Source organism: Solanum dulcamara, chromosome 3 (assembly GCF_947179165.1).
Source record: "Solanum dulcamara chromosome 3, daSolDulc1.2, whole genome shotgun sequence".
Taxonomy (NCBI): domain Eukaryota; kingdom Viridiplantae; phylum Streptophyta; class Magnoliopsida; order Solanales; family Solanaceae; genus Solanum; species Solanum dulcamara.
In genome coordinates, this window is record NC_077239.1 from 63,128,923 (window position 1) to 63,139,659 (window position 10,737).

Genomic DNA, 10,737 nt, shown 5'->3' on the forward strand with positions numbered 1-10,737 from the left:
TCAAATATGCATGGTATGCTCATGTAATTGTATATTGTGAATACTTATATATATTGATTCAAATGAATGACATACCCAACCAAATACCAATGCGGTCTTTCCGGTAGCTAACTGGCATCATATTACCAACCTGTGGCTAGCTGTACAATATATATAATCATCAGGGCAAAATGGCCCTTTACCCCCGATTATAGCTCGGAATCCATGCATAATATGCCATGTAAGATATAAACTTTGAATGTACATATTAGGCCATAACAAGAAGTTAGCCAATCTTGGATCATAAGTACTCTTATTCTTATAGCCTCATAATGACTTTCGTATCAATACAAATGTCTCGTAGAATTTCATATATTTTTCAAACAAGCTTGAAACCTTAACTCAGCTTTTTAGACAGATAACTTAACCCTAAAGATGCTCATAAGAATCTTAAGGTGCTTCACTTAATTCTTGTACTTGATTCCTTAATAATTAGTAAAAAAAGTATTTTCAAGAATCAAGTATTTTAGTAGTTTAAATATAAAATTATATTTGAGATTTTGGAAATCGACGTGTTACTTTAAAGTTTTAAAAATACACTTTAATGAGAAATAAGGACTGATCCTAAATACTAAATGCCCTTCATAAATATTTTAAGTCACACCACCCAAAGACGAATAAGAATTCACACATATGGACATATAGTCAAGAAAGCCGATAAAATGACATATATAGATATCGAATACCCTATTTAACCAAAAGAGTGGAATATCAATCCAATAGCCCCATGAAAATAATTAAGCTACAATCCCAATGCCTTTCACAAAAAGTCTTTCTAGTAATAGAATAGTAAAATATCACATTTGACGATTTAGGAGATTTCTAGAATTTGTGCTACAAGGAAGGACGAAGCTTAGCCTTAACATACCTTTCCAACGAACATCTGAATGCCCGTAGGTTCTTCACAAAAGTTGTTCGTAACTCCCTAAGATTCGCAAACACTATATATATTCAGCTTATACACACCTATAAACAGTTCATAATAGAGCTTAAATCGGCAGATTTGCCATATAATTATAACTTGGAAAAATGTCCATAGAACGTAAAAAAGATCAAAAAAGAGTCCCGAGATAATTAACTTAGCAAAACAAGTGTAAAACTTGAGAAAACACCATAAACTACAAAGTCCTCTCTTCCAAAAATAGCTCCAAACACAGCTAATAGAAGTGGAAAAAGGTTGCCACGCATAGAGATCACATTTCTAGGCATAGGGGTAAACTTTAATGGTAAAAATCATTACAAACGCACCTTAATCACTCAAGAACACCTTTTGAACCCTATCTTCGGCTCTTTCACTATTTTGGGACAAAAATGAAATGTTTTGGGGTCTTAAAAGTCGAATTGCGGACTTATACCATTTTTTGACCCAACCTGTTTTGTGACCCAATTTTAGCCTGAACAGTCCACAGTAAAATAGTCATAACTTTTTACTCTGATGTCGGTTTGACGTGCTATTTTTGAATTACAAACTAGACTCATAGACCTTAAATTTGATATTTTTTGGGACCTATATATCTTTATATATTTGGAGAAATGATCTGAGACATTTTAGCCCAAAGTTTAAAAATAATTATAAGAGAACACTTACGATAACTTTTCCCAGCCTTTATTTTACAACTAGCTTGACTTCAAAACTTAACATATGATCATTATGCTATTATAATACCTCATAAAACATTATTATTAGCATACTAGACACTCTTGGCCTTATATCTAAGGTGCAAGTTATTTTAAACCTTTCGAAAGGGAGGGGTGCTACCCGAGTAATTTCTTTAATCTTGAACCATTGTTTAAGGGATTCCTTTGACCTAAAACCTTAGTTTCATTATATTACCACACATTTTCAGTATCACTCTCTTGATGTACTATACCAAGTCATAGACACCTTATATAACCACACCACGCATATGGGGTTTAACAGCTAGTGCCCTTTATGACTATTTTTCCCTTGGAATGTGAGGGAGGAGAGGAAATTGAGGCTCTTGAACCTGAGGTAAGATATACTTTATGTTTCTAACTATGAAACTCGATTCTACCAGTTATACAAATACGCCTTACCTATTATTCCTGATGAGAAGGACCAACATATTTGTGGGATGGTTGTCCTATTTTATTCATATGGCTTTGTTCATATCCACCCATGATGGTGCTTTCTTCTAGTCCATTATGGGTTCCTCTAAGGAGGTGGAGTTGACGGAGAGAAAGGAGTTTGGGGACCCTAAGAGGTCTCACACTTCAGGTCAATTTTCTGGAGGTAGAGGATCCTTTAGTCGAGGTACTTCCTTTTTATGCCATGTACCGGTTCATGCAACCATTTAGGCATATGAAGGTGTACAATTAGGTTATGGTCCATATAGTTCATGATAGCATTCTCACAATTCACAGTAGAAGTCTGTAGGGCAAGGCAGTTACACTGGTCCCTTTGGTTTGTTACAAGAGTCCTCATTCTACAGACATTGTTATAGTTATGGAGACCTAGATCATATCATGCAGTAGTATCTTACTCAGGGTTTGGATGGATCCCAGTCTAGTCCATTAAACTAGGATAAGGGAACATTACCTTTGGCCAGAGGTCATGATAAAGCTCAGACTCATAGAGATAGTCGTACTTCGGGAAGAGGTACAAGTGGTGTTATGGTTCAATAGGAAGCAGGTAGGGTTATTGTTCAAGCTAGAAATGATAGAGAGGTCTAGTGTTATCGATTTTCATCTATGTTGTTTGATCCAGGATCAACATTCTCCTATGTGTACCTATTTTTATTCTGGGTTTTATTTGATATGTGATCATATGTTTGTGCCTATTCATGTTTCTACATATATGGGTAAGCCCTTAGTGATGGATTGAGTGTGTCAATTTTTTCTTAATTATTTGACTAGGTATGACACTTGGGTAGACATGATTATATTAGGAATGGTATATTATGATTCTATTTTGGGCATGGATTAGATCTTTCCTTACCATGTTATTTTTAACTATTATGCAAAAATTATTACCTTAGCGATGCCTAGTTTTTTTATGATTGAGTAAAAGGGTACTAGTGGTTCTTACCCTAGCATGGTTATTTCCTTTATCTGTGCTCAGAGATTGATTGATAGAGGGCATTTGTCTTATTTAGAATTCATCTAGGACACTAGTGTTGACCCTCCTTCCATGTAGTCTGTTCCCGTGGTTCAAGAGTTTACATATATATTTCCTACTGACCTTCTAGATATTCCTCTGGATAGGAATATTGATTTTTTTCTACTGATTTGGAGCCAGGCACTAAGTTTATTTCCATTCCTCTATATCGTATAGATCTAAAAGAGTTGAAGGAGCAGTTATAAGATTTGCTGATAAAAAGGGTTTATTTGTCCTGGTTTGTCACCTTGGGGTGCACTAGTCTATAAGGATGTGTATCGATAATAGACAGTTCACCAAGGTGACTATCAAGAACAAGTAACCTCTTCCCCCACATTGATGATTTGTTTCATTAACTTCAGTGAGAGGCATTGTTCTCCAAGATAGACTTGAGGTTCATTTATCATCAGTTGAAGATTAAGGTATCAAATATCCCTAAGCCAGATTTTTGGATTCTTTATGGCCTCTATGAGTCCTTGATGATGTCTTTTGGGTTGACTAACGCCACTACAATGTTCATGTAGTTAATGAACGGGGTGTTTCTCCCATACTTGGATTCTTTTATGATTGTATTCATTGATTACATCTTGGTGTATTCCAAAACTAAGGTTGATCATGTTTTCCATTTGAGGGTGTTACTTCAGAAGTTGAGGGAGGAGAAGTTGTATGCAAAGTTCTCCAAGTATGATTATTGGCTTGATTCAGTGGCATTCTCAGAACACGTGGTATTCAAAGAAGGTATTAGAGTAGGTCCAGGCAAGATTGAGGTAGTTAGAGAAAATGTGAGGCCTACTTCTCCTACTGGATTTGTAGCTTTGTAAGGTTAGCCGGGTATTATAGGAGGTTCGTGCAGGGGATTTCTTTTATTGCAGCCCCATTTACTAGATTAACTCAGAAGAGTGTTTGTTTACACTAGTTCGATGAGTTTGAGGTGAGATTTCAAAATCTTAAGGATTTGTTGACTTTGGCGCTTGTTTTGACACTACTCGATGAGGGTGTGGAATTTACCGTGTATTGGGATACTTTAGGAGTCGGCCTAGGTGGTATTTTGATGCAAAAAAGGGAAAGTAATTGCCTATGCTTCTAGACACTTTAAGGCTCATGAGAAGAACTACCATACTCATGATAATGGTATTTTTATTGAATCTATGGCATCATTACTTTTATGATGTGCATTGTGAGGTCTTCACCGATCTTTGGAACCTTCAGATCTGATTCAGTACATATTCAGATAGAGGGATCTCAACTTGAGACAGTGTAGATAGCTTGAGCTATTAAAATACTATGAAGTGACTATCGTGTATTACCTTAGGAAAACCAATGTAGTGGCTTATGCCTTGGGTAGTAATTCCTATAGTGTGGGGACGCTCGCCGCATTTTTAGTTGAGGTGCTACCATTGTTTAGAGATGTTTAGAGGGTGTATAATAGCCTTGTTCAGTTGTAGAATTTAGAGAATGGTGGTGAACTTGCCTTTATGGAGGCACGTTCTTCCTTAGATGAGCAGATTAGAGAGAGTTTGAGGATGAGAAGTTGTGTATCATTTGACATAAAGTGTCGAGGGGTGAAGCTAAAGAAGAGATACTTGACTCAAATTTGACTAGACTGATTCTAGAGGAGGCCCATTATTTGAGGTACTCTATTGACTAGGAACGGCTAAGATGTACCACAACTTGAATTAGCATTGTTGGTGATGCATTGTGAAGAAGGAAATTATGGAGTTTATGGCTAGGTACTTGAATTGCCAATATGTCAAGTTTAAACATCAGCGACCTAGATGTGTGTCTCAAACGATGCCTATTCCTACTTAGAAGTGGGAGTGTATTATCATAGATTTTTTGATGGGTTTTCCTACTATCATGGGTGGTTGTTGATATGCTGACCAAGTTCGCCCATTTCATTCAGGTCAAGGTGAAGTACACTACCGAGATGTTGTCTTATATTTTGATTAGTCAAATAGTTTGGTTGTATGGGGTGTCAATTTCTATTATTTCTGACCGAGGTTCACTCTTCACTTCACATCTTTGAAGGGCTCTACAACATGGTTTTGGTAAATTCCCCAGACTGATGGGAATTCTAAATGGACCATTCAGAAATTGGAGGACATGCCTTAGGTATGTGTGATTGACTTTGATGCTCTTTGGGATCATCATTTGCCTAAACTAGAGTTTACCTACAACAACAGTTATCACTCCATCATTCAGATGGCTCTATTTGATACATTGTATAGTTGGAGGTGTGCATATCTAATTAGTTAGTTTCATGTTGTTAAGGTGGATATATTGGATACCGAATTACTTAGAGATGCAATGGAGTAGGTTCGCTTGATTCAGAGTCACTTGTTGATAGCTCAAAGATGAAAGAAGAGTTATATAGATAGGAGGGTTTAAGCCTTGTTATGGTGGGTGTCCATGTTTGGCTTAAGGTATCACCCATGAAAGGTGTGATGATATTTGGTAAGAGGGCAAGCTTAGTCCTAGGTTCATTGGCCCCTTTTGAGATTTTGAGTCAGATTGTAGAGGTGGCCTACAAGTTTTCCTTTCCACATAACTTGTCAGCTGTGTACTTGGTTTTCCATGTTTCCATGCTTCAAAAGTATGTACCGGATAAATCCCATGTGATTTCACTTGATTCAATGGATTTGGTTCCAAACTTGTCATCTAAGAAGGAGCCTAGAACTATGTTGGATACACAGGTTAAAAATTAATGACAAAGAAGATTGCTTTAGTTAAGATGCAGTGGAAGTATTGTCCAATCAGGGAGGCTACTTAGGAGACAGATTCCTACATGTGTGCTAGATATCCTTAGCTTTTCAAAGCTTCAGTAGCTTTATTTTACATTATGTTTAAGGACAAACATTATTTTAGGTGGTGGATGATGTAATGACCATAAAGGTCATTTTAGAAATTTTTAGAAAATTACTATTTTGCCCCTCCTAATAGTTGTCCCGAGTCATGTTGGATCACTTTACGAAGTCGATTTTCCATTTTGATTGAAAAGTTGGAAAATTTGAAAGTTTTGGAGTTTTGAAGCCTTAAGTTGTTAATAAGTGGTTTTTGAAACCAACTAGAGCTATGATTCTCGAAATGGAATTATGTCGGTTCCATCGGCTATAAAATATAGAATTTGGTCTAGGAGTGTCATCGGTTTCAATTTTGAAGTTTTAACAAAGGGTTGATCCCTTGAGTTGGAAGTTTAAGTGAAACTAGATCAAAAGTTGACTTTCGTAAGCATTCGGAGTTCAGACACTCAAAATGGATTTTGACGATTCCATTAGATTCGGATGATGAATTTAGGCCTAAGAGAGGTATTGGTTAAATATTTGGAGGCTCAGAGGCCATCTTGGTATTTTCGAGTATTAAGTTAGTTTATTTGCGACTAAATGGGGTTTGGGCCAAATAGATATTATCATTGCGATTGCATGTTTTTTCTTTCATGATCGCGATGGTCATATAAATGAGTTGTCCCAAAATTACTCATCGAATCACGAGGCCTTGGGTCGCGATCACAATGCCCAAATATTACCTGAATGGTGTCTTTTCCAAAATCAGAGTTTCACCCTCTTTCTATTATTTTTGAACTTTGGAGTTTGGTAGATGCAATTTCGAAGTGGTTTTTCGATATTAAGTTAATGGGTAAGTGTATTTGGCTCTAAATCTTCATTACCAAAAATTTATTTATCGATTTTAACATCAAAATTTGTGTTTTCAACTTCAAAGCTTGGGTTTTTTTCAAGAACTCAATTATTTTGATAAATGGCGATTTACTGGCTAATTTTAATTCATTTTTCAATGGGGTTTTCACTATTTAGTTCCCAATTTGCTAGGTAACGTGATTTTATACAAATTTCAGATTTCCCCTTACTTTCTTGAGAATCAAATTTTTGGTCATTTTGGATGCGGTCTTCAAAATTAATGATTTGGGTGTCTTTGTACTTGTATTCTTATTTTGATTACATATTTGAATAGATTTTGTTAATTTGCTGACCCATCGAAAGGAAAAGACCCAAGTTCTGGAGTGATTGTTTGAATCTTTTATGGCAATTGGACTTCTTTACTCCTTGTGAAGTGTATTGAACCTTATATGCCATTGTATGCTTAGGGTGTAATGGGGATTGGTGAAGGTTTTTGAATACCATGATTTAATAATAACTCTAATGTTGATGAAAGCGAGGTAAAAGAAGAAACTTGTTGGATTTATGATATTAGATTGCCTTGGATGTTTTGAAAGGTTTATCAACTTGTTCATGATGTTGTGATGAGAATTTTGTATGGGTTATGATTGTGAATGTTGTATTCCTCTCATTGGTATTCCTTCTATTGAGTATTTTCACATATCTACTTGTATTGATATTGTACCAATGTTATGATGATGATTTGTGAGGATGAGAGGAAAAGGGGAAGTACTATACGTTGTAGGTGATTCTTTAAGGGGAAAAAAGGGACGTGACATGCAAAGTGGTTGATACTTATTGACACATATTGAGAGGATGTTGGGATCATTCCACATGCCATGGTAGGTGCATGGATAGATATGTCCCTCATGGGTTTCAGAGTGATGATTCAACTAGTATGTATCATTAGGAAAGATATGCATCACTCTATATGACATTACACTTCATTGCATTGCATTTCATCTTTGTATCCTGATATACATGATTAATGATATAGATCATTTTGTGTAACTTATTTGAGACAATAGTGGTTCTTGTATATACATGCACGTATTGAAGTGAAAATTGTGATGTTCTATACCTGAACTCTAGTTATTAAGTGAGAACTGTTACGTTGGACTGATTTCTCTACAGGTTGTAGTTTTGGAGGTTCATATGGTGTGTGATGCAGCACTCGAGTTTGATATGTATTTACTTAGATTTATATGTTTGTTTATTGAGTACCACTATTAATTGGTACTCACCTTTTATTTCTACACTTGTATAGGTTTTGAGCCCGCATCTTCATGATTTGTCCTTCTACTCTTCTACGTCCGAGGCTTTAGTTGGAAAGTTAGAGAGGTAGTTACTTGTCACCTTAGCTTATATCTCTTAATTTCATTATATTCTTTTTCTACTTTAGAAATAAAGACATTAGACTTGTATTACTTTCAAATCTATTATAATACTTAGAGGCTTGTACATGTGACAACCAAGTTTTGGTGGTTACATTGAGTTATGTTGTCTCTATCTGCAATGTTTATGAAATCTAGTATTTTATTCTATTTTATTTCAACTTTTCCTTTTTTGTGTGGTTTTAGGCTTACTTGTCTTGGTGGGATCAGAAAAGTGCAATCACGTCCGTGTTTGGGTCGTGACAATATTTGTCATGTAGGACCTTTGATTTGGATCATGTACTTGTTGAGTTTATTTTTAAATGCTTGACTTCTTACTAGGTTTTAGTTCTTTTGGTTTTAGTGTTGACTTTTGTCAATATTTCATCGAGGTAACGTCTATTGGTTATTTTGGTGATTCTATTGAGTTCAAAATATCTTGTCTAGTTTGGTAGCATGTTTGGTTTATGTTTGTCAGACTCTAATTGAATCCCAAGGGTCTATTCGGCACCTTGGAGATGTGCTCTAAACTACTCAGGAAACTTCTCATGTGCTAAGGCTGCCATAGTAGTAAAGGCTAATAATGTCAGCATGCAATCATAGTTGTAGAGCCTCAACGCTTCGGTGATGGAGCACATGCGAAGCTTTGCCATTGTTCCGGGATCATGCCCGAGAGATTATGACCTCTCTAGCAGAGGTAGAGAAAAGTGATTGCCTCTTCTCTATCAACGTTTCCAACTCCCTTGAAGCGACGTACATGTGATGAAAGTCCGGATGAGCGACAATTGCTAAGTGTTTTAAGTCTCTTTTTCATTTTTTCCTAAGTTACCCAAGACTTAACTACCATTGACGTGAGCTCTGTCTGAGGAGAACTTCTTCATGGCATGATCATTTCTTGTGATTTAAAAGAAAATTCTCGCCTTTTGATTTTTATATCTTATTTAAGTTTCAATTCTGCAATTTCTTCTCATTTTGGGCCTCAAAATCCTTGATTTACATTCTTTAATGTAATTTTTTGGATAATTGATGTCTAAATTCACTCCCATATTTGACCAATTATGGAGCATGCAATTCTCACCTCGAAGAGAACATAATGGTGTAGTTAGTTTTTAATTTTATTTCAGAGCCCGAGGGTCAATGTTTGACCCATTTTCTAATCTGAATTTTGTTCCATCTATATTTGTATTGTTAGTTCCATATTGATGAGTATATTTTGTTTATATAGTGAGACAAAAATCCAAGGCTCTTTAAAATGGAAAAGCTTTGCCATATCTATGATGGAGTGATAACCTCTATTGTAAGAGAAGTCACATAACAACAAGAATTGATTACAATGGCCCCAAAATTGATCACACATGCTCTCAGCATATACTCCAACACCTGAAATGTCTTCTCCGACTAACCATCAGTCTGTGTATGAAAAGTTTTGCTGAAATTGAGTTGAGTGCACATTTCCCCAAAACTTAGAGATAAACTAAGTTCTATGGTCTAAAATGATAGAATTGGACACCCCATATAACTTCACTAAATCCTTAACATAAATCTTTACCAATTGTTGAGAGTGATAATCCACTCTGACTAGAGAAAAGTGGCCAGATTTAGTCAACCTGTCAACAATAACCCAAATTGATTCATACTTCTACAAGCTCTTAGGACGTCCCACCACAAAGTCCATGGATATCATTTCCCACTTCCATTCAGAAATAGGCTTTCTTTGAAGAAAATATTTGGGCCTTTGATGTGCATACTTCACCTATTGACAATTTTAACACTTAGCCACAGAACAACTATGTCCCTCTTTATCCTAAGCCACCAATAAAGCTACCTCAAATTGCAATACATCTTTGTTAATCTAGGATGAATTGTATACTGCAAACCATGGTACTCTACCAGGCATGGCTAATGTAAAGTTCTTGGCATAACTGTCCAAAACCGCATGATGAGAAGATAGCAAATCCAAGCCCAGAATAACACGTGATAACTCTTTTGCGATAGGATGAAAGTGGACCTGATCCCCTCGAGCTCTGCCCTATGGTGGAACCCCCCGAATGGGGCTGACTACCCTCAACTACTGGCAGGGCAGCCTGAATCTGCCGGCTGGACTGACCCTTCTAGTACCTATCCTGCTGGAACCGTTGGCGGGGCCTGTCATAACTATCATGGCCTCTAGAATGGGAACTACTGTAGCTACCCTGATACCTGGGTCTCTTATCACTGCCCCCACCATATCCAGAAAAATGCGGCCCACAGAAACAAGGTGATCGGTCCCCAATATCAGGTAAGGTCTCAATCCGCGCACAAAACATCATACCCGCTCCTTCTTAGTGGGTAAAATCATAGTGGCATATCGGGAAAGCTGATGAAATCTAGCCTCGTACTCTATAATCGTTATGTGGCCGTGCTCTAACTGAGTAAACTGATCCCGAAGTCTGTCCCGAATACTCCTAGGGATGTATCGAGCCAAGTAAGCCCCTAAGAACTGGGCCCGGGTCAATGAGGTGACCTAGCTGGTTTGGACTGCAAATAAGAGCGCCAC